Source organism: Stenella coeruleoalba (genome assembly GCF_951394435.1).
Source record: "Stenella coeruleoalba genome assembly, chromosome: 2".
Classification (NCBI taxonomy): Eukaryota; Metazoa; Chordata; class Mammalia; order Artiodactyla; family Delphinidae; genus Stenella; species Stenella coeruleoalba.
This window is the reverse complement of record NC_137147.1, coordinates 63425042-63449053: the sequence shown is the minus strand read 5'-3', so window position 1 is coordinate 63449053 and position 24012 is coordinate 63425042. Positions and strand designations below refer to the sequence as shown.

Sequence of the window (24012 nt, the reverse complement as noted above, 5' to 3'; positions counted from 1 at the left end):
ACTGCTTTGGGGCTTCCCTGGTGGCGCAGTGGTTAAGAATCTGCCTGCCAATGCAGGGGACACGGGTTTGAGCCCTGGCCCGGGAGGATCCCACATGCCGCGGAGCAGTTGGGCCTGTGCATCACAACTACTGAGCCTGCGCTCTACAGCCCGTGCTCTGCAACAAGAGAAGCCACGACAATGAGAAGCCCTCCCCCTGCAAGGAAGAGTAGCACCCCTTGCCGCAAACAGAGAAAGCCTGGGTACAGCAACGAAGACCCAACACAGCCAAAAATAAAAACAGATAAATAAATAAATTTATTTTTTTAAACTGCTTTGGTATGTGGTGCTGATTAGAAGGCTAGATTATTATTATATTATATATATATAATTTTATTTATTTAAATATATATAATTTATATATATTATATGTTATATATTATATATATTATTTTTATATAAATAATATTATTATATTATTTTTCCACGGGTGGTCTTAGAACAAGATACTTGTTAAAATGCAGATTCTTAGGTCCCAACACAGACCTACCAAATCAGACTTAGGAGTGACGACACATTTAAACCAACAGCACTGTGATTCTTCTACAGCCGGAAGGAGGAAAGCCCCAGGTTGGACTAGGGCTTCTCACACTAGACTGCATGCTTCTGAGGACAGGAAGCAACTCCTATTCACCCTCACAGTCCCAGTATCCAGCTGAGGTGCTTAACAGTGTTCAGTGCTTGAACCCATATGAATTGATTGTGTTAATCAGATATGCAGTGTAAGTGTTCAAAAGCTTTCATGTTAGAATTAGTTCACGCAGAGTTACTTAGGAAGCAGTGTAAACACTTCTAAACACTTCATACTGATGTTTAGCTATGTCCTACTCTGGGTCCGTAGAGTACAGGGTTGAATGAGCCAAAGGCATGTCCTCTGCAAAACTCACATGCAGACCTTCTCCATCCCAACCTGAGGCTCAAAGAGTCTCCAGTCCCTCAGAGCATAAAAGTCCTGTGGTCATTTTAGGCAAAAATTCTCGCCTGGTCAAAAAGCCAATCTCCAAACTCACATTCAGTTAAAACTTCTCTCTTCCCCCAACTGGGACCTACCTCTGCTAGGAAAACTGCTGAGAATGGGATGCATGGGCCGTAGTCAGCTCCTTCTATGCCTCCTCCACTGTGCCCTCTGTTGCCTCTGGGTCCCCCAGGGACCAGGAGTGCTAGGAGGGAAAAGAGATAGGGAGAGTGAAATCTTCTTCCACTGGTGCAGTTGTAATCCAAAAGCAGGCCTCAGCACAGCAGACACACAATTACCAACACTTCTTCCTCACAGGGGAACCCTCCTCCCCACCAAGGACCCTGATGTAGTCACCACTATAGATGGTACTGTTACCTAGTCCGAGCTCATACTGCTCGCCACAGGACAGGCCAGTAAACTGAGAGACGAGTTATTGCGGCAAGAAATAGCAACTTTCAGGGCTTCCCTGGTGGCGCAGTGGTTGAGAGTCCGCCTGCCGAAGCAGGGGACACGGGTTTGTGGCCCAGTCCGGGAGGATCCCACATGTCGCGGAGCGGCTGGGCCCGTGAGCCATGGCCGCTGAGCCTGCGCGTCCGGAGCCTGTGCTCCGCAACGGGAGAGGCCACAACAGTGAGACGCCCGCGTACAGCAAAAAAAAAAAAAAAAAAGAAATAGCAACTTCCAGAAAGCTGGCAGACCACGAAGATGGTGGGCTCATGTCCCAAAGAACCATCTTGCCTGAGTCAGAATTCAGGCTTCTTTTATACTAAAACGGGCAGGCGTAAAGTCAAGCATTTCCTGGTTCCCATCAGCCTTCGGAGGGGATGTGTTAATTTCTTCCTCCCTGCAGTCATTCACAGGTGGGCCTGGTCAGGATGTTTCCAGTGAGCTAAACAAAGGTATTTTAGCTTAGTGCTCATTACCTGGGAGGCAGAGTTCCCAGAAATTGGCCATTATGTATAATTTAAGCTTACAGGCAACATCCCTTTAGTAGTTAACTTGTAATAGAATACAAAGGTTCTTCCCTATTCTGGCCACAGATGCCATCCCCTCAGCTCTAGTGTCCCTACTGTCCACCTCCAGACTCTTGATGCTGGGTTCACCTTGCCCCTCCATGAGATTCTCTTTATTATGGTAAAGTTCCACTCCCTCTGTCATGGGTCCTCACCTGTTCACACCTTAGTTCCTGCACCCACGGGAGTCCAGCTCCTCCATCAGTGCCTTCTTGCTTCATTCTGCCAGCTCTTGTGAAAACAGGCACCAGTCCCTCCACCTGAAACTCTGAAGGCCCCCTGATTTGGCTTACTACGCTGGGGGAGACAGCTCCCCCATCCCCGAGGAAGACACACTGACAACTCTTTCTCCAAAGGATTCTCACTGTCCACCCCCATGATGATTCTCCCTCCTCTTCCCCCTCACCTGAAGCACAGGAGGGGTGAATACTGGCCACACCAGTTCCACGGTCTCTTAGCACATCCCACATAGGTGGTCCAACGTCTCACAAGGAAGTAGGGACATTTGTCACTGGTCGTAGTATCTGGGGAGACACAGCTAACATCCGGTTACATTAGTTAGTCTCTTAGTTACAAGTAAAAAGACTCAATTCATCTTAATGAGTGGAGGTTTGAGATAGGAATACTGGTGGAAATAAGGAACTCTAAAATACCATGGCAGCCCAAGGACAGACCTTGGCTCACGACAACTAGAATGCAGTTCGGAGTGTAGAACAGATCTAACGACCAGGAACTCGACAGAGCCAACACTCTGTTTCTGCTGCCATTTCTCCTTTTACTCCCACCCACATGCCAGCTCCCACTCCAAACATCGTTCCCTGGAACATGGTAAAATGGGAACAGGTGAGAGTTCCGTGGTCAAATACATCTGGGAAACACTGAGTTAACAGTGTTTAGACAAGTTTCTTGCTGTGGGATCTTCAGAATCTTTAAAATACTAAAGCACCTTGTGACTCTCCAAGAGGGGATATGCATGTGGTGTTTCCCAAATGCACTGGCCTAGGAAGTCCCATTCAAGGAACACCTGTTACCATGATGGCTGGGAGCTCTACATGCCCTTCCTCTACCTCTTGACTTCAGCTTACTTGTGGCTTTGAGGCCCCGTGGCATCTGCAGAAGGCCCTCTCCACGTATTTGCAGCTCCTACTCTCAAACCCACCGACTCTCTCTACATCTTGATCCTCTTAAAGACAAAGAAATTGCTTATTCCAGTGTGGTCACCATCTGGACAGTTTGGGCAGATGCTTGGCATTGAGTCATCTTAGAGGCCATTGACCCATCTGCAGCCTGACTCACCTTGGCCTGCGTGCCCACCCCTGACCAGGAGGGTGGAACGAAATATGACCTCCCACCCTGAGCAGGAGACTGTGAAGGGGACAACACCAATGGTGACCTATAAACACCACAGTCTCTGTAAGCCCTTTGTGACAGCCAGCCACTAACTGAAGGCGTATAACTGGGAGACTTAAGTCAAATAAACGTTTTTCATGTGCCTTGAGAGTCCCCCCCCAGCCTAGTGAAGTATACTATGATCAAGATGGTACCAGGCTAGATACAAACTACTATATATAAAAAAACAGATGAACAACAAGGTCCTACTGTATAGCACAGGGAATTACATTCAATACCCTGTGATAAACCATAATGGAAATGAATATGAAAAAGAATATATATATATATATCTCAATCACTTTGCTATACATCAGAAACTAACACAACATTGTGAGTCAACTATACTTCAATTTTTTAAAAAAAAGACAGAAGGGAATATACTAGAAATACAGAGAATCTGTATTTGCGGAGAATGAGACTCCTCCAAATCTTGATTTCAAAATAAATAAATAAAAATAAAAAAGATAAAACCAGGCTCCATATTAATGCCTCTAAGTTTCTTCACTGCAGAGGTGAGCCACATTTTAAGTTCACAGAGCACTGAAACTGTGTGTGGGTGTGTGTGAACTCTGTAAGAGATAGAGTACATTTTAATTATATACAGTATATATGTTTAAGTATCTATGTAACATTGACTTCTTCCCTCAACCCACTATGTAGCTCAGAGTCAAGGGTAAATTGTTTCCATGCTTTTGTTTTTGATACTTATCCATATGCTTCATGTCTTTAACAGCTAGTGGCAAACCCATTGTAAATGATTTTTTAACTTAATCCAAAGTAAAGAATGGATGCAAAACTGCTTTGTAGGCTTCTGTTTTTACAAATGCTTATTGGCAACACTGAATTTAAAATGTCTGTAGGTGGGCTTTCATGTCCCTGGCATGAAGCTTATGCAGCCCTGTTCCAGTTAAATAACTCAGTCCTAATCTATTAGAACTGGGAAGCATAGTGAAGCTGGGATTATTTTGGAAAATCAAGAGAGAGGTTTTTTCCCAGTTTGTTGGTTTGTTTCTTGAGAGGAGGAGGAAAGTCACATTTGCTGAGCACAAGATACCGTGGGATGCCCCTTTCACATAAAAATATTATAATAATAATAACTCATCCCTCCTCATCTTCACCTCAGCAGTCACATTCAGCCCATGAGAGAAAAGTACTGGTTCTTTAAACTCATTCCACAGATTGGATCATAAAAATGCACCTTCAGGGATTCCCTGGTGGCGCAGGGGTTGGGAATCTGCCTGCCAATGCAGGGGACACGGGTTCGAGCGCTGGTCTGGGAGGATCCCACATGCCGCGGAGCAACTGGGCCCGTGAGCCACAACTACTGAGGCTGCGCGTCTGGAGCCTGTGCTCCGCAACAAGAGAGGCCACGATAGTGAGAGGCCTGCGCACCGCGATGAAGAGTGGCCCCCGCTTGCCGCAACTAGAGAAAGCCCTTGCGCAGAAATGAAGACCCAACACAGCCATAAATAAATAAATAATAAAAATAAAGGAATTCCCTTAAAAAAAAAATGCACCTTCAACATTAGAAAAACATGAGTTGGCCAATGTGACTAAAAGTCAATTTTAAAAGTCATGTCCTCTTCCGGTTGCTCCTTCATAGGGCCATCTGTGAGCCATAATTAACATACAATGTCAAGACAGAGGACTTCCCAACCAGGAGAAGGTTAGTGCAGTACAAAGTGCATGGGCCTGGCCTCAGACAGACTAGCTCCATGACTCTGAGCCAGTGTGCTAAATTTTCTAAGCATCAGCTTCCTCTTCTATAAAATGGTGAGTGTCATATGTAATGTTATGACAGAGGCTGTGTAATAAAGGACCTGCTCTGTGCCTAGAACATGGTAGTTTCCAATAACAGTGATGGTGTTTGTAGTGGAGGTGATAATACTAGAGATATCTCTTTGGTTGTCTTTCTTTTTTTTTTTGTCTACCCAACATGCCTTTCCTCCGTGTTCTAAAAACAACAGCCCCATTTCTTTGGGTAACTGCCCCCCGAGTTCTATGCGGTTCTGGATGAAGCCTCAATCAGAGTTCTCCACCCATCGACCATAGCAATGGGCTTCTGATCTTAGGCCTTTGTAGTAAGTGGTGTTCCCCTTCCTCCTGGACCCAGGGATTGAGGGGAGCAGGGGAGGGGGAGAGCAGGTAGGACAAATGAGTAAAGCAGAATGAATCAGAGTCTTTCCTCAGGAGTTTACAGAGATGTTGAGAGAGAGAAGCTCTCAGTCTTCTGGGGTGGCTGCAGCCATGCCGCCCTTCACCTCCTGCACACAGGGAACACATCTTGAAATAGAGAATGTGGCCAACACAGACAGTAGCAGAACAGAAAGAGAGAAAAATAATAATGATAATAATAACATTTGTATCCCTGGATCCAGCTCTACCCCTAGATTTACCAGTTAAATAAGTTAATAAATTCTCTTTTAGGCTTAAGCTAATTTGAATTGAGTTTCTACCCTTTGCATTAAAAGATTCCTGTCTAGTATAAATATACTATCTTTTGAAGTTGTTTTTGTTTTGCTTTGTTAGTTTTTTCTTTTCTTTTTTTTTTTGTTTTTTGTTTTGTTTTGTTTTCGCTTTCTGTTTGTTTTATGTACGAAGATCTAGCATTGTTTCTGGGGTAAGGTAGGTATGTTGGGTGACCCATTCCAGGAAGTTCACTTAGTCCCACTTAATGAAGCCGATATCCTTGGGGTACTATCAGAAACACTGGCAGCGCTTATGGAGGCGGCATTTTCGGATCAGACCAGCTGGCTTGAGCAGCCACTGCAAGAGGAGAACCCTGGCTGAATTTTCTCATATGGCTCCAGGAGAGCTGCCCGTGACCCATCTTGTTTTCTCAGGTGCAATGAGACAAAAGGCTAACTATACTTTTTAAAAAAGGAAGAAAGAAAGAAAAAGAGGAAGAGGACAAGAGAGCACAGAAGCAATACCCAGAGGCACCCTCACACACTCATTTCAGCACAGAAAACGGAAGCCCGCAGGGTCTGCATCACTGCTGCACCGCAGTGAGCAAAGGCTGGAGCAGCACAGCCACTAAATCAGAAGCAGGCGACCTGCTGGGGTACACAGAACACCACGTGGCATCACTGTGATTTCTTGCCCATAGCTTAGTCAGTGGAGGGAGCAAGGTGAACCTCGACCCTGTTTTCCCGGCCACAGGTGTCCCCCTGCCCCACCCCAAGATAGGGAGACAGAGGCCAGCAAAGCTGGAGGAGTTCATAGGGACCATGTTATGGTGGCCTCACTGTGAAATATAAAGGATCTTGGATTTTCTCCAGGAAGCCATGGGAGCCATTGAAAGCCTTTTTAAGAAGGAGAATGACATTTTTGTGTCTTTGAAAGCTTTCCCTGGACTCAGAATGGCGCCTGGATTGGAGAAGGACAAAGCTGGAAACAGGGCGACCTATGGAAAGCTTTAGCAGCAATCAAGTGAGTACCTGAATAAAGACAAGCCAGCAGCGACAGAGAGTAGAGAATGTATATTTAGCGGGTGAAATCTACAAGACTTCATGATTGCTTGTATGGGGTAAGGTAGGGGCATGCAGGTAGAAAGAAGGAAGGAACCCAAACCATATAGTCACCAACTGACTTCAGAGATCCAGAAAGAAGGTCTGGCGCTAGGTGTGAAGGAAGGGAAGGCATTCATGCTGGCCGTGCTCAGCTGGAGAATCCACGGGGATATGCAGGCAATGATGTCCAGTAGGAAATCAGGTGATCTGAGTCGCTGCTTCTGTGATCATGGACATGTTACTTAACTTTATAGAGCCTCAGTCTCCTTATTTATCAAGTGGGAATAATCTTCCCTAAGCAGAAATTTTAAGTAATTTGTCCAAGTCAGCCCAGCATAAAACATCACCCTTAGAGAGGAAGAATTGATAGAAAATCCTACCTACTCTGAGGGTGAGATTCCTAGGAGGTCGCTGGTCCTGGGCTCCCCCAGTCATGCCCCAACTCCTGCCTCATCCTAGGGAAGCCCAAAGGCTTGAGTAGCTCAGGCTTTGTCCCGAGGGATACTCTTTGTTGCGGTGCGCGGGCTTCTCATTGTGGCGGCTTCTCTTGCTGTGGAGCACGGACTCTAGGCGTGCGGGCTTCAGTAGTTGTGGCACGTGGGCTCAGTAGTTGTGGCACACGGGCTCTAGAGCGCAGGCTCAGTAGTTGTGGTGCATGGGCTTAGTCGCTCCACGGCATGTGGCATCTTCCCGGACCAGGGCTCGAACCTGTGTCCCCTGCACTGGCAGGTGGAATCTTAACCACCGTGCCACCAGGGAAGTCCCTGTAACTCAGTCTTTTTAAGGGTTTGGACCCGCCTTTGGGTCTTTGAGTCTATTGTTCTTTCTCACTGGAGCATCCTTCTTACACTGGTTTGCCTATGGAAATCCTTTGCATTCTTTGAGACTTATTTCCTATCACCAGCCCTGTGATGTTTTATGTGCCTCATCTCCCTGGAACAAATCTTTCTCCCTTTAAGTCACCAGATTGTCCCTTAAGTCGCTGAAGTCTGTAGGCCTTACCTATCATGCTAGTTGACACAACTTGCAACAGTCTGAATTTAGACACCATTGAGGTGTGTGCCAGTTACTAAGCTCTAGTCTCTCAGCTCCAAACCCATCTTTCTATGCTGTGCCTTGTGGTGCTGGAACTAGGCGTCTGCAAAACACGTTTCTGCCTGGCCAGCAGTCTCCCTGTCAGGTTCCACTCTGATCAAGGGAGACTGGGAGGTTGGAGAGAGAGAAGGGACTCCTGTCTGCTCACAAGTACTGTGAGCGTCACACCAGCAATGTGTCTGCCTCCACCCCCATGGAAGTATTTAAATCCAGTTTGCAGTTTTTCCAACATGTGTAACACTAGCCTCATCCCAGCTGCTGTCTCCTTCCTAGTGGTCCGGTTCTCAAGCCCACAGGGATCCTTCTCCAAGCTCAGAGATGCTGGTCCCTGAGGCCTGAGCTCCACCCACAGGCCCCGCCTCCCAGTGTCTAAATTTTAGTAATGCTAGTCTTTGCTGCCCAAACCCTGTGAGTGGTAGTTGCTTCCTGCAGTTGCTGTCTCTGTGATGCGTTGGTGCTCTTTTCTTGCCTTTTCACTTACTTAGTTAACAACTTTATATCTAGTTAACAGTGTATATATTAAATTCTCTTTGTCCAAACAATTGTTATGGTTTATGACTTGACAATGACGGTACAAGGTGCTTTTAATGTAAGCATAGAATTGGCTTGGATCCATATGTTTTATAGGATCAATGAGTCATTTTTGCCTGGGGCGGGGGGTCCCAGCCCCTAAGTATCTGGCCTTTAATGTGATTCTGTAACCCAACCCCTAAATGCCTGTCTACCTTGATATAGTAATTAGGCTGCCTAGGCTACCAGCACAAATTCTTTCCAGAGTCTGAACCCCAGAGCAGGCCCCATTCAAGGAGAGCCCAGTGGAATAGCCTAAGGCAATGGGACATGCACCTGCCTCTTGCCTTCCTAGACTCTGTGGGGAAGAAAGGGGAGAGCCCCTAGGCAGAAGGGCAAGGGTGCATATAGGGTTAGGTTCCAACCATACCAACAGTAGAGAGGGGAGGGTGGCGACATCCTAGTGGACCATGGATACTAGACAAAGCCCGGTTATTTCTTATCCTACCTTTCTGCCTAGGGACCTTCCCCTTCCCTCCCCACTGAGTCTAGGAAGGCAAGAGGCAGCAGAAAAGTTTACTTGTGTTTTACTTGTACCCTACGTAATTGTGTCTCATTAAAAATGTCCTTTCATTTGGAGGAAAAAAACTAATCTGTTTCCAGTTCCACCTCCAGAGCCAACCAATTAGTCCTGAACTAGCTGAACACAAATGGTGACCAGAACATAGTGCCTATCCCCAAGGAGCTTCAGTCCACTGGGAAAGGCGACAATAGGTTTGGGGGGAGGGGTTCTTTTTTTTTTTTTGAGAAATCTTTTAGCACTTTTTTAAAAATATTTACTTATTTATTTATTTAGGCTGCGCTGGGTCTTAGTTGCAGCATGCGGACTTCTTAGTTGCAGCGTGCAGACTCTTAGTTGCGGCATGCAGGATCTAATTCCCTGACCAGGGATCGAACTCGGGCCCCCAGCATTGGGAGCACAGAGTCTTACCCAATGGACCACCAGGGAAGTCCCCAGACAATAGGTTTTTAATTAGAATACAGGTTCGGATGCATGAAGCAGAGACCCCAAATTGCAGTGAGTTAAATAAGATTTCTCTCTCTCTCATGAAACAGCCCAGATAAAGGTGTAGGGCTGACAGATCTGCTCTATTCCATGGGGTTGTCCAGGGACCAAGGCTCTTTCTACCTTGTTGCACTACCATCCTTTGAGGGTTGCCATTGTCCACAAGCTCTAAGATGACCTGCTGTCATGTTTACATTCTACTCAGCACAGTAAAAGAGAGAAAAAGAAAGGGCATGCCCTTCTTTCTGGAAGCTATACACATTACTTTCCCTCACATCCCAAATGACCAGAATAGAGTCATATGGCCACAACTAGCTGCAAAGGGTACAGGGAAATGTAGCCTTTATTCTCAGGGTAACCATGCACCCAGCTAAAAACTAGAAATTCTGTCTGTACTTGAACCGGCTTGCAAGGCAGAAATAGAGACACAGATGTAGAGAACAAACATATGGACGCCAAGGTGTGAAAGCGGGGGGGGGGGGGGGGGGGGGGGATGAATTGGGAGACTGGAATTGACATATATACACTAATATGTATAAAATAGATAACTAATTTTTAAAAAAGAAAAAAAAGGAATTCTATCTGTACAGAAGAAAGAGAAAATGGATATTGAGGGGAACTAGCGGTCTGTGTCATAACAGACAATTATAATAATGTGGAAGGTGGGGTATACTGAAGAAAGGGCCTGAGAAAGCTTGAAGGAGTCTTCATTTTCCTGTGCCCAAGAAATGCTTAACACACTTTTATTTAATAAATCTGGACAAACACAAAAGCAAATAGGAGTTCAGATGCAAATTGAACTGAAATCAAATACTACCCAGCAAAAGCCAGTGGAAAAAATATATAAACTGTATCATTGTGGCAGGGCTGAACATCAGGATATAAGATCTTCTCTTCTTGCCCCAGCTACTTTCTTGTTTTACTGATAATAGTAAATCCAGTACTACCCATGATTCAATGTTTTAAAGAACATGCCAACAGGCTTTCACTTCAGACAAGCCAGAAGCACAAAGAGCTTGACTCTGAGTGCTCCTCAAATTCGTATGTGATGACGTCTTTAAACAAGAGGGATCCAGATTATCACATCCTCATTATTACTAATGACTAAGGTATCTTTCAATCCTGGGACATACAGAAAAATTAGTTTTGGTTTCTCCTAACACAGGGTTTTGCTACTGCCTAGGGTGTTGGTCAATGATGCCTGAAGGATGAGACAGTTTGAAGTATTCCAGAGGGTCACCAATAACAGATATTTCTTTTTCTCTCAAATTCATTAAAAGGGAAACCAAATGTCTTGGCTAAGGAAAGAGCTGACCTACTACTAAATTTATAGAAGAAAACACCTCTTGGTCAACCCAGAGCTCCTTGAATCAAAAGGGAAGTGCAAGGCCACTGCTTTTGTAGATAACAAATCGGTTCAGTCAAGGAAAGACTGTAGATCTGACAAGGGAAAAATGGCATGCTCAAGAGAAGATGAATTTTTACCATATTTCATTATAAAAAACCACAGTGAAAGAAAAATGACTTCATCGGTCCCATTCTAGGAGCCCTGGCAATGCTAAGGATAAAAGGAGAAAGCCTCTGGAACTGGCTTCCTGTCATACAGGTTGCATCCATCAATTCAGGGCAGCTTCAGAGAGGCACATGCAATCACCGCTGACAGTGGATAAATCACAATTATCAAGACCTTATTAGCTATTGCCCTAGAGCTAAAGAGGGTCAGTTGCCTCTATCGGGTAGCAATCGATTGCTTTGTATGGGCTACAACTTATAAAGCCAAGGTCAAGGTATGGTGATGGAAAATTAGGTTAGATATCATAAATCCTCCAGCGCCAATCCTTCTTATCTGAACGAGAGTGCTATAAACTATTAACTCTGAAGACAGGTTTGTGGGAAATGTAACAGAATCCAAAATCATAGCAAACTTTCTGATGGATGATACACTACACCAGAAAAACCTAGAAAGACTGACCTTTCTTCACTTGATAAGAAGAAAAGAAAATTGAATTCACCCTGCTTCGATGCGCATGGTTAATTCTTCAGACCAGTAAGTACTCATCAAAAAGAGGAGGGGGAGGGGAGGGAGACACCTTATAGAGAGAATACTCACTTATTTCCCCTCTTCACCCCTTGCTATGATCCAAGAGAACCCATGCCCTAAATGAATGGCTCACAAGTAGCAGATACCACGAGGTAGGCACTGATGAAAGTGAGGGGATGATTCTATCACAGGGTCTTTTTGTCTCTGTACCTAATCACCAAGAAGCAAACTACCAAAAAAAAAAAAAACAGAAACAAGATATAATTCTCAACTACCCAAATAAAAGATGTAACTTTTTAGATTGTTAGAAAATATTAACAATATTTAACAATCAGTAAACTGAGGTAAAAGCTATTAATATATGCTGTTATGTATACCATTCTTCCAAGACTTTTGAATTACTGAAAATATTCCAATTTAAAAGTTGAAAAAATCTTGTCATAGTTGGTACTAAAGTAAAAGCTGCTGTGATTTAATTCTAAAAATAATTTTATGTGCTCCTCGTTTTCCTGTTTTTTATATAGCTTTTTACTTTTGCCTTTCTTACATCTTTTTACTTTTATACCTAGAATTGTACCAAACAGAAATATTTATAAATCAGCGTTTTCATACTGATCGTAACAAATATTCAATCAGTGAACCTACCTGTGTCCTTGTTTGGCAAATTTTTTGGGGGGTTATTTTTCGGCTGCATCGGGTCTTAGTTGCGGCATGCAGGGTCTTCGCTGAGGCATGTGGGATCTTTCGTTGCAGCATGCAGGCTCTCTCATTGAGGTGCAAGAGCTTAGTTGACACACTGCATGCGGGATCTTAGTTCCCTGACCAGGGATTGAACCCACGTCCCCTGCGCTGGAAGGCAGATTCTTTACCACTGGACCACCAGGGAAGTTCCTTGTTTGGTAAGTTTAAAAAACACTGAAGAAGATAAGACACAAAGGCAAAAATTAACATCATCTCCGATGACTGTCTTTAACATAGTTGAATCAAGCAAGAAAAAAATGAATCAATTTTCTAAACTTTTACACAGCTGAAAAAGCATAAAGTTTTATTAAGCCCATGAGAAATGACAGATATAAAAGCATAAAGTTGGGCTTCCCTGGTGGCGCAGTGGTTGAGAGTCCGCCTGCCGATGCAGGGGACACGTGTTCGTGCCCCAGTCCGGGAAGATCCCACAGGCCACGGAGCGGCTGGGCCCGTGAGCCATGGCCGCTGAGCCTGCGCGTCCAGAGCCTGTGCTCCGCAATGGGAGAGGCCACAACAGTGAGAGGGCCGCGAACAGCAAAAAAAAAAAAAAAAAAAAAAAAAAAAAGCAAAAAGTTTCATTAAGTCCATGAGAAATGACAGGTATTTTTCAAATGACTCTTGTTTAGAAATATCAGAAGTTAGAGATTGTCCTTAAAAACAGTAAGCAGGTCTAGAGGTGGAGTCAAGACGGTGGTGTGGGAAGACACCAAGTTAGCCTCTCCCCCCAACTAGGGTGCCTTTTGGCCGCTGGTGGGGGACTCTGACCCCCAAGGAGATGGAAGGAACCCCACAATGAACTGGTAGGACGTAGGGGGACTGAGGGGGGAGGAGAAGTGGAGGCCAGACAGGATCTGTGCCCCTGAGGCTGGGGAGATCAGGAGACTCAGGTGGGAGGGACTCTCTGGGAGGGACTCTCCAGGAAGAGTGGGAGACGAGCAGAGGGCAATTGCCTGGCCCACTCAGGCCAGGGAGCCTGCTGAGCTCCCAAGCTGGTACCCCCCTTCAGAGCCCCATCCAGGCTGCGTGGGTCCTGGGGGCATAGGAGGGTGGGCAGGGGGATCAGGAGAGGCAGGCGGGAGGGGCCCTCCAGGAGGAGCGGCAGAGGAGTGGAGGGTTATTGCCCCGCCCACTCAGACACGGGGAGCCTGCTGAGCTCCATGATGAGGTCCCCTGCCCTCTGAGACCAGGGGTGAGGGCACGCCTGGGCCCCTTCTGTTCCTTGAGCCTAAGCCCCACCCTCCACAGCCTCCAGGGCCTTTTCCAGCCCTGTGGGTCCTGAGCATTGGCCCCGCCCACTACCCAAACCTCACCCTTGCTTAGGCCCTGCCCCCCACAGCCAAGGCCCTTCCTCCCCCTTTTTTGTTTTTTCTTTTAGCTCCTCCTCTTTTTTACTACCATGGTACTGATGTACCTTCCGGTCATTGATTCATCTATATTTTTATTTTTATATTCATCCTAACATATCTGTTAGTTTCCTAGTCTAATTTTATTTTTTACTTTGTTATTTTTCTTTTTTTTTCCTTGCCGCCCCACATGGCTTGCAGGATCTTGGTTCACGAGCCTGGGGTCATGCTGAAGCTTTTGTGGTGGGAGCTCCAAGTTGGAACCACTGGACTAACAGAGAACCTCAGACCCCAGGGAATATTCATCGGAGTGAGGTCTCACAGAGTTCCTCATCTCAACACCAAGACCCAGCTCTACCGAACAGCCTACAAACTCCAGTGTTGGAAGCCTCAGGCCAAACAACCAGTAAGACAGGAACACAATCCCACTCATTAAAAAAATTTAAAAAAAGAGACGGCAAAAAAATATGTGACAGATGAAGGAGCAAGGTAAAAACCTACAAGACCAAATAAATGAACAGGAAATAGGCAATCTACCTGAAAAAGAATTCAGAGTAATGATAGTAAAGATGATCCAGAATCTCGGAAATAGAATGGAGGAACAGATTGAGATAATACAAGAAATGTTTAACAAAGATCTAGAAGAACTAAAGAACAAGCAAACAGATGAACAACACAATAACTGAAATAAAAAATACACTAGAATGAATCAATAACAGAAAAACAGAGGCAGACTGGAAGACAAAATGGTGGAAATAACTGCAAAGAAACAGAATAAAGAAAAAGAATGAAAACAATTGAAGACAATCTCAGAGACCTCTGGGACAACACTAAACACATCAACATTCGAACTATAGGGGTCCCAGAAGAAGAAGAGAAAAAGAAAGGGTCTGAGAAAATATTTGAAGAGATTATAGTTGAAAACTTCCCTAACATGGGAAAGGAAATAGTCACCCAAGTCCAGGAAGCACAGAGAGTCCCATACAGGATAAACCATAGGAAACACACACCAAGACACATAGTAATCAAATGAACAAAAAATGAATTCAAAGAAGAATACTAAAAGCAGCAAGGGAAAAACAAAAAATAACATACAAAGGAATCCCCATAAGCTTATCAGCTGATTTTTCTGCAGAAACTCTGCAGGCCAGAAGGGAGTGGCAGGATATACTTAAAGTGATGAAAGAGAAGAACCTACAACCAAGATTACTCTACCCAGCAAGGATCTCATTCAGATTTGGGGAGAAATCAAAAGCTTTTCAGACAAGCAAAAGCTGAGAGAATTGAGCGCCACCAAACCAGCTTTACGACAAATGCTAAAGAAACTTCTCTAGGCAGGAAACACAAAAGAAGAAAAAGACCCAGAAAAACAAACCCAAAACAATTAAGAAAATGGTAATAGGAACATATATATCAATAATAAACTTAATGTAAATGGATTAAATGCCCCAATCAAAAGACACAGACTGGCTGAATGGATACAAACCCCAGACCCATATATATGCTGTCTACAAGAGACCCACTTCAGACCTAGGGACACATACAGACTGAAAGTGAAGGAATGGAAAAAAGATATTCCATGCAAACGGAAATCAAAAGAAAGCTGGGGTAGCAATACTCACATCAGATAAAATAGACTTTAAAATAAAGACTGTTACAAGATATAAGGAGGAACACTACATAATGATCAAAGGATCAATCCAAGAAGATATAACAATTATCAATGTTTAAGCACCCAACATAGGAGCACATCAATACATAAGGCAAATGCTAACAACCATGAAAGGAGAAATTGACAGTAACACAATAATAGTAGGGGACTTTAACACCCCACTTACACCAATGGACAGATCACCCAAACAGAAAATAAATAAATAAACACAAGATTTAAATGATACAATAGACCAGATAGATCTAATTGATATTTATAGAACACTCCACCCTAAAGTGGCAGAATACACTTTCTTCTCAAGTGCACATGGAACATTCGCCAGGATATATCACATCATGGGTCACAAATCAAGCCTTCGAAAATTTAAGAAAACTGAAATCATATCAAGCATCTTTTCTGACCATAACGCTATGAGACTGGAAAGCAATTACAGGAAAAAAACTGTAAAAAACAAAAATACATGGAGGCTAAACAGTGTGCTATTAAATAACCAAGAGATCACTGAAGAAATCAAAGAATAAATTATAAAAATACATAGAAAAGGGCTTCCCTGGTGGCGCAGTGGTTGAGAGTCCACCTGCCGTTGCAGGGGACACGGGTTCGTGCCCCAGTCCAGGAAGATCCCACATGCCACAGAGAGGCTAGGCCCGTGGGCCATGGGCACTGAGCCAGCGCATCCGGAGCCTGTGCTCCTCAATGGGGAAGGCCGCAACAGCGAGAAGCCCGCGTACCGCTAAAAAAAAAAAAAAGAAAGAAAAAAATGACAATGAAAACAAGATGACCCAAAACCTATGGGATGCAGCAAAAGCAGTCTAAGAGGGAAGTTTATAGCAATTCAACCTCACCTCAAGAAACAAGAAAAATCTCAAATAAACAATCTAATCCTACACTTAAAACAACTAGAGAAAGAAGAACTAAGGAAACCCAAAGTCAGTAGAAGGAAAGAAATCATAAAGATCAGAGCAGAAATAAATGAAACAGAAACAAAGAAAACAATAGCAAAGATCAATAAAACTAAAAGCTGGTTCTTTGAGAAGATAAACAAAATTGATAAACCCTTAGCAAGACTGATAAAAAAAAAGGGAGAAGACACAAATCAATAAAATTAGAAATGAAAAAGGAGAACTCACAACTGACACTGCAGAAATACGAAGGACTATAAGAGACTAGTACAAACAACTATACGGCAATAAAATGGATAACCATGAAGAAATGAAAAAATTCTTGGAAAGGTACAATTTTCCAAGACTGAACCAGGAAGAATTAGAAAATATAAACAAACCTATCATAAGTAATGAAACTGAAACTGTGATTTAAAATCTTCCAACAAATAAAAGTCCAGGACCAGATGGCTTCACAGGCAAATTCTATCAAACATTTACAAAAGAGCTAACACCAATCCCTCTCAAATTCTTCCAAAAAACTGCAGAGGGAGAAACACTCCCTAAGTCATTCTACAAAGCCACCATCAACCTGATACCAAAACCAGAAAAAAAGATCACAAAAAAAGAAACTTATAGATCAATATCACTGATGAACATAGATACAAAAATCCTCAACAAAATACTAGCAAACAGAATCCAACAGCACATTAAAAGGATCATACACCATGATCAAGTGGGATTTATCCCAGGGACGCAAAAATTCTTCAATATACAAAAATCAATCAATGTGATACACCACATCAAAAAATTAAGGAATAGAAACCACACGATCATCTCATTAGATGCAGAAAAAGCTTTTGACAAAATTCAACACCCATTTATGATAAAACCTCTCCAGAGAATGGGCAGAGAGGGAACCTACCTCAACATAATAAAGGCCATATATGACAAACCCACAGCAAGCATCATACTCAATGGTGAAAAACTGAAAGCATTTCCACTAAGATCAGGAACAAGACAAGGATGTCCACTCTCGCCACTCTTATTCAACATAGTTTTGGAAGTCCTAGCCCCAGCAATTAGAGAAGAATATGTAATAAAAGGAATACAAATTGTAAAAGAAGGAGTAAAACTGTCACTGTTTGCTGATGACATGATACTATACATAGAAAATCCGAAAGATAACACCAGAAAACTGCTAGAACTAAGCAATGAATTTGGTAAGGTTGCAGGATACAAAATTAATGCAGAGAAATCTCTGAAATTCCTATACACCACCAACAAAAAATCAGAAAGAGAAATTAAGGAAACATTCCCATTTACCACTGCAACAAAAAGAATAAAATACCTAGCAATGAGCCTGCCTAAGGAGGCAAAAGACCTGTACTCAGAAAACTATAAAATACTGATGAAAGAAATCAAAGATGACATAAACAGGTGGAGACATATACCATGTTCTTGGATTGGAAGAATCAATAATGTGAAAATGACTATACTACGCAAAGCAATCGACAGATTCAATGCAATCCCTATCAAACTACAAATGGAATTCTTCACAGAATTAGAACAAAAAGTTTTACAATTCGTATGGAAACACAAAAGACCCCGAATAGCCAAAGCAATCTTGAGAAAGCAAAACGGAGTTGGAGGAATCAGGCTTCCCGACTTCAAACTATACCACAAAGCTACAGTAACCAAGACAGTATGGTACTGGCACAAAAACAGAAATATAGATCAATGGTACAGGATAGAAAGCCCAGAGATAAACCCACGCACCTATGGTCAACTAATCTATGACAAAGTAGGCAAGGATATACAATGGAGAAGAGACAGCCTCTTCAATAAGTGGTGCTGGGAAAACTGGACAGCTACATGTAAAAGAATGAAATTAGAACACTCCCTAACACCATACACAAAAATAAACTCCAAATGGATTAAAGACCTAAATGTAAGACCAGATACTATAAAACTCTTAGAGGAAAACGTAGGAAAAATATTCTTTGACATAAACCACAGCTAGATCTTTTTTGACCCACCTCCTACAGTAATGGAAATAAAAACAAAAATAAACAAATGGGACTTAATTAAACTTAAAAGCTTTTGCACAGCAAAGGAAACCATAAACAAGACAAAAAGACAACCCTCAGATTGGGAGGAAATATTTGCAAATGAAATAACTGACAAAGGATTAATCTCCAAAATATACAAACAGCTCATGGAACTCAATATCAAAATAACAAACAATGCAGTTTAAAAATGGGCAGTCAAAGCAATCTTGAGAACGAAAAATGGAGCTGGAGGAATCAGGCTCCCTGACTTCAGACTACACTACAAAGCTACAGTAATCAAGACAGTATGGTACTGGCACAAAAGCAGAAATATAGATCAATGGAACAGGATAGAAAGCCCAGAGATAAACCCATGCACATATGGTCACCTTATCTTTGATAAAGGAGGCAGCAATGTACAGTGCAGAAAGGACAGCCTCTTCAGTAAGTGCTGCTGGGAAAACTGGACAGGTACATGTAAAAGTATGAGATTAGATCACTCCCTAACACCATACACAAAAATAAGCTCAAAATGGATTAAAGACCTAAATGTAAGGCCAGAAACTATCAAACTCTTAGAGGAAAACATAGGCAGAACACTCTATGACATAAATCACAGAAAGATCCTGTTTGACCCACCTCCTAGAGTAATGGAAATAAAAACAAAAATAAACAAATGGGACCTAATGAAACTTCAAAGCTTTTGCACAGCAAAGGAAACCATAAACAAGACCAAAAGACAACCCTCAGAATGGGAGAAAATATTTGCAAATGAAGCAACTGACAAAGGATTAATCTCCAAAATTTACAAGCAGCTCATGCAGCTCAATATCAAAAAAACAAACAACCCAATCCAAAAATGGGCAGAAGACCTAAATAGACATTTCTGCAAAGAAGATATACAGACTGCCAACAAACACATGAAAGAATGCTCAACATCATTAATCATTAGAGAAATGCAAATCAAAACTACGATGAGATATCATCTCACACCAGTCAGAATGGCCATCATCAAAAAATCTAGAAACAATAAATGCTGGAGAGGGTGTGGAGAAAAGGGAACACTCTTGCACTGCTGGTGGGAATGTGAATTGGTTCAGCCACTATGGAGAACAGTATGGAGGTTCCTTAAAAATCTACAAATAGAACTACCATATGACCCAGCAATCCCACTACTGGGCATATACCCTGAGAAAACCAAAATTCAAAAAGAGTCATGTACCAAAATGTTCATTGCAGTTCTATTTACAATAGCCCAGAGATGGAAACAACCTAAGTGCCCATCATCGGATGAATGGATAAAGATGTGGCACATATATACAATGGAATATTACTCAGCCATAAAAAGAAACAAAATTGAGCTATTTGTAATGAGGTGGATAGACCTAGAGTCTGTCATACAGAGTGAAGTAAGTCAGAAAGAAAAAGACAAATACCGTATGCTAACACATATATATGGAATTTAAGAAAAAAAAATGTCATGAAGAACCTAGGGGTAAGACAGGAATAAAGACACAGACCTACTGGAGAACGGACTTGAGGATATGGGGAGGGGGAAGGGTGAGCTGTGACAGGGCGAGAGAGAGTCATGGACATATACACACTAACAAACGTAGTAAGGTAGATAGCTAGTGGGAAGCAGCCGCATGGCACAGGGATATTGGCTCGGTGCTTTGTGACAGCCTGGAGGGGTGGGATAGGGAGGTTGGGAGGGAGGGAGACGCAAGAGGGAAGACATATGGGAACATATGTATATGTATAACTGATTCACTTTGTTATAAAGCAGAAACTAACACACCATTGTAAAGCAATTATACCCCAATAAAGATGTTAAAATAAATAAATAAATGAGCAGAATACCTAAATAGACATTTCACCAAGGAAGACATACAGATGGCCAAGAGGCACATGAAAAGATGCTCAACACCACTAATTATGAGAGAAATGCAAATCAAAACTACAACGAGGTATCACCTCACACTGGTCAGAATGACCATTATCAAAAAATCTAGAAACAATAAATGCTGGAAAGGGTGTGGTGAAAAGGGAACCCTCCTGCACTGTTGGTGGGAATGTAAATTGATACAGCTACTATGGAGAACAGTACGGATGTGCCTTAAAAAACTACAAATAGAACTACCATATGACCCAGCAATCCCACTACTGGGCATATACCCTGAGAAAACCATAATTCAAAAAGAATCATGTACCACAATGTTCACTGCAGCACTATTTACAACAGCCAGGACATAGAAGCAACCTAAGCATCCATTGACAGATGAAGGTATACAGAAGATGTGGCACATATATACAATGGAATATTACTCAGCCATAAAAAGAAATGAAATTGAGTTATTTGTAGTGAGGTGGATGGACCTAGAGTCTGTCATACAGAGTGAAGTAAGTCAGAAAGAGAAAAACAAATACCATATGCTAACACATATATATGGAATCTTAAAAAAATAAAAATAAAAGGCACTGATGAACCTAGTTGCTGGGCAGGAATAAAGAGGTAGACATAGAACACGGACTTTATGACATGGAGTGGGAGGGTGAAGCTGGGGCGCAGTGAGAGCAGCATTGACATATATACACTACTGAATGTAAAATAGTTGGCTGGTGGGAAACAGGAGCTTAGCACAGGGAGATTGGCTAGGTGCTCTGCCATGACCTAGAGGGATGGGATAGGGAGGATGGGAGGGAGGCTCAAGAGGGAGGGGATATGGGGACATATGTATGCATACGGCTGATTCTCTTTGTTATGCAACAGAAACTAACACAGTATTGTGAAGCAATTATACTCCAATAAAGATCTATTTTTTAAAAATAAGAAAATAAAGAAATCTTCTAGCCAAACTAAAAAACAAACAAAAAAACAATGGGCAGTGAGAATGAATCTGATAAATTCTACAGGCCCAGAAATGGAAACATGAAAAATGTAAATCCAAAGCTGTCTCTGAATGTTCAGCTAGTTGAACAATCCTTGACACTAAATCAAATTTAGCTTAAATCAAAACTGAATTTTTCTATAGATTTCCATAGAGATAAAAGCAGGAAGCTTCAGAAACACATCGGTATGACAATTTAAACTTTAAAAAAAAATGTATTTTCTTCACATATAAGGTAGGCACACTAACCCTCTGACCCTTTGAAAATAACAGGAATACATTAAAGGTACTGGCAAGGATTTGGTCACCATCCATTCAAAACAGTGGTGTTAACACACCACCAAACCCCTAAATGATCTCTCCTTTTCAATTATGAATGATTCGTTCTTTCACAGGTGAAGAAGGGTAATGTTGGAAGACATGAGATTTGTCTTGTATAATCAGGAGTGTCCCAATAGTTTTTCGTTTTTCTTTTTTCGATACGCGGGCCTCTCACTGTTGTGGCCTCTCTCGTTGCGGAGCACAGGCTCCGGACGCGCAGGCCCAGCGGCCATGGCTCACGGGCCTAGCCGCTCCGCGGCATGTGGTCCCCTGCATCGGCAGGCGGACTCTCAACCACTACGCCACCAGGGAAGCCCAATGTCCCAATAGTTTTAAATCAGTTTGATGTCTATTTTTATACAGAAAAATCTTTGCCTTCCAAGGAACATTTCAAAATCATCAAGGAATGTGCATACTGCACTTTATACTTATTAGGAAGGAATACTTTAACCAATAACTTTTTGTAAGTAAAAGCTACAACATCAAATCATACGTGAAGCAAATCTTAGGTGCAGAACTATCTCCACTGATGTGAAAAGTGAAAAGAAAAAAAGAAAAATCAAGCTTTGCTAACCGTTTAGGCAAATGCCACGTCCGCAAAACCTCGGAGGCGGGGTCTTGGTCCCGGTAGAGGGTCTCCAAAGATACCATCATTCAGTTCGATGTATGTACGAAAAGGAAGGTCAAGGGGCCCTTCCGCGACCTTTACGAAAAATTCCCAAGAATTCTGCCTTTGCCCCAGGGTGGAGCAGTCGTTGGGCATTCTCCTTGACATCCCCCAGGGAACAGGAGGTGCCCGCGACTGTCTCTCCTCAGAGGCGGTCCGGTGCGAGCAGGTTCCCACGTGGCGTGCGCAGGCGGGCTCCCACGTGGCGCCCGTAGCCCGCCCACAGCCGGCTCTGCATCCCCGGCCGGCGCTCTGATTGGCCAAGGACGGCGGAGCGTCTCCGGAGCCGGCAGCGACTCGGCCAAAATGGTCGGGCGCCGGGCGAAGCGTCGCAGCCAGGCGGGCAGCTACCCGAGCAAGCGGTCCCGTGCGTGGGCCCCATGCCGGCGGTGAAGATACCGCCGGGCGCCTCGGTCGCGCAACCCCACGTGGTCCCTGGTTAGCGGCAGGCACCGTCACCCTCCACCCTATGTCAGGTAGCGCTCACCTCAGCGCTCGAGGCGCCTCCACCTTCAGCTTTTTGGGCTTCGGCTCCTCCTCAGCCGCTGCCATTTTCACACTCCCACCTCACTTAAGCTCCAGCGCTCGCCGGTATGACAACTTTCAAGGGTTAAACATGTATTACTATTATTGGACACTATTATCTCCTAAAATGATCCACTGGAAATGCTAGATTTATCATCTGCTACTACATCTCAGAGTCTCACTAGCCTAACATAGTTGCAATTACTCAGTGACAATCTGTTTGTTCTAGTAATCTTTCAGTTGTAAGTATAATTTTTGACCAGAATCTTGTATTTCAAAATACTGGGATCCTCCACTACTGTGTCAAATTAAAAATAAAACAAAACCCTGGTTACACTGCTAATTATAATAAGTTTTAGAAGATTTGGGGAAGTATAAAAGCTTTCTAGATTTAATTACATTTTTACATTATTTATGCTGAAGATTTAGCAAAAACAAATTAGTAACTATAAGGGAGAAATTGTCCTGGAAATGTAGATTCTTCTGCTAGCTAAACTTTCACGGTAAATAATAAAGCTTTTTCTTTCCAGGCTCCTAACTAGAGGACTTATGTTTCAGGAAGACTCTTTTTTAAAAAAAATTAAGTATGGGAGATGTCAGGAATGGAAGGCAAATTCCCAGCAACCCAAAAGTTGGGCAGCTGGTCTGTAAAGCAAGGAGAGATATCCAATGGTTCCACAAGATGAGAGGTGAGCTGTGAAGTCCCAGAAAATCCCTGCAATCTCACCAGGACTCAGATACATACAGGTCTTGCTAGAGAGAGAGTCCAGATCCCACTCTGAAAACATCTGAGGCCAGTGATGAACTAAAACAAGTTGCAGTAAAAGTGCACAGTCAGCTCAGTGACAGATCAGATTGACTCGTCCACTCTAGTAGCCTGGTATTTACCCTTCTGAAGGTGAACAATATTTACTTCAGTCTCTTCTATTCTTTTATATTAAATGCCCAGAATGCAATTAAAAATCAAAATACATATGGAAAAAACAAGAAAATGTGGACCCGTGGTCATAAAAGAAAATAATCAATAGAAACAGACCCTGGCCTTACCCACATATTGAAATTATCAGACTAGGACTTTAAGATAACTATGGTAAAAATGCTGAAGTACCTAATGGGAAAGATGAAAATATGTTTGAAGAGATGAAGACTTTCAACAGAAACATGGAAACTTTTTTTTTAAGAATCTAATGGAAATGCCAGAAATGAAAAATATGATATCAGAAGTAAGGAATTCATTGGATGGGTGTAACCACGGATCGGACAAAGTAGAGGATAGTATCACAGAGCCAAGTTT

At 42.9% G+C, this 24012-nt stretch overlaps 1 long non-coding RNA gene across 4 annotated transcripts; it reads right to left on the bottom strand.

The window, feature by feature from the left end:
* Positions 1-954: 954 nt before the first annotated feature.
* Positions 955-22480, bottom strand: LOC307182502. Of its 4 annotated transcripts, XR_013827185.1 has the most exons (7): positions 22101-22480; positions 12272-12541; positions 3096-3193; positions 2417-2548; positions 2166-2278; positions 1736-1886; positions 955-1199 (listed from the first exon to the last, which is right to left on the bottom strand). It is a non-coding gene; the product is annotated as an uncharacterized lncRNA (long non-coding RNA). The 4 variants fall into 4 exon arrangements; XR_013827186.1 differs by lacking the exon at positions 2166-2278; XR_013827187.1 differs by lacking the exon at positions 3096-3193.
* Between the last annotated feature and the right edge of the window lie 1532 nt (positions 22481-24012).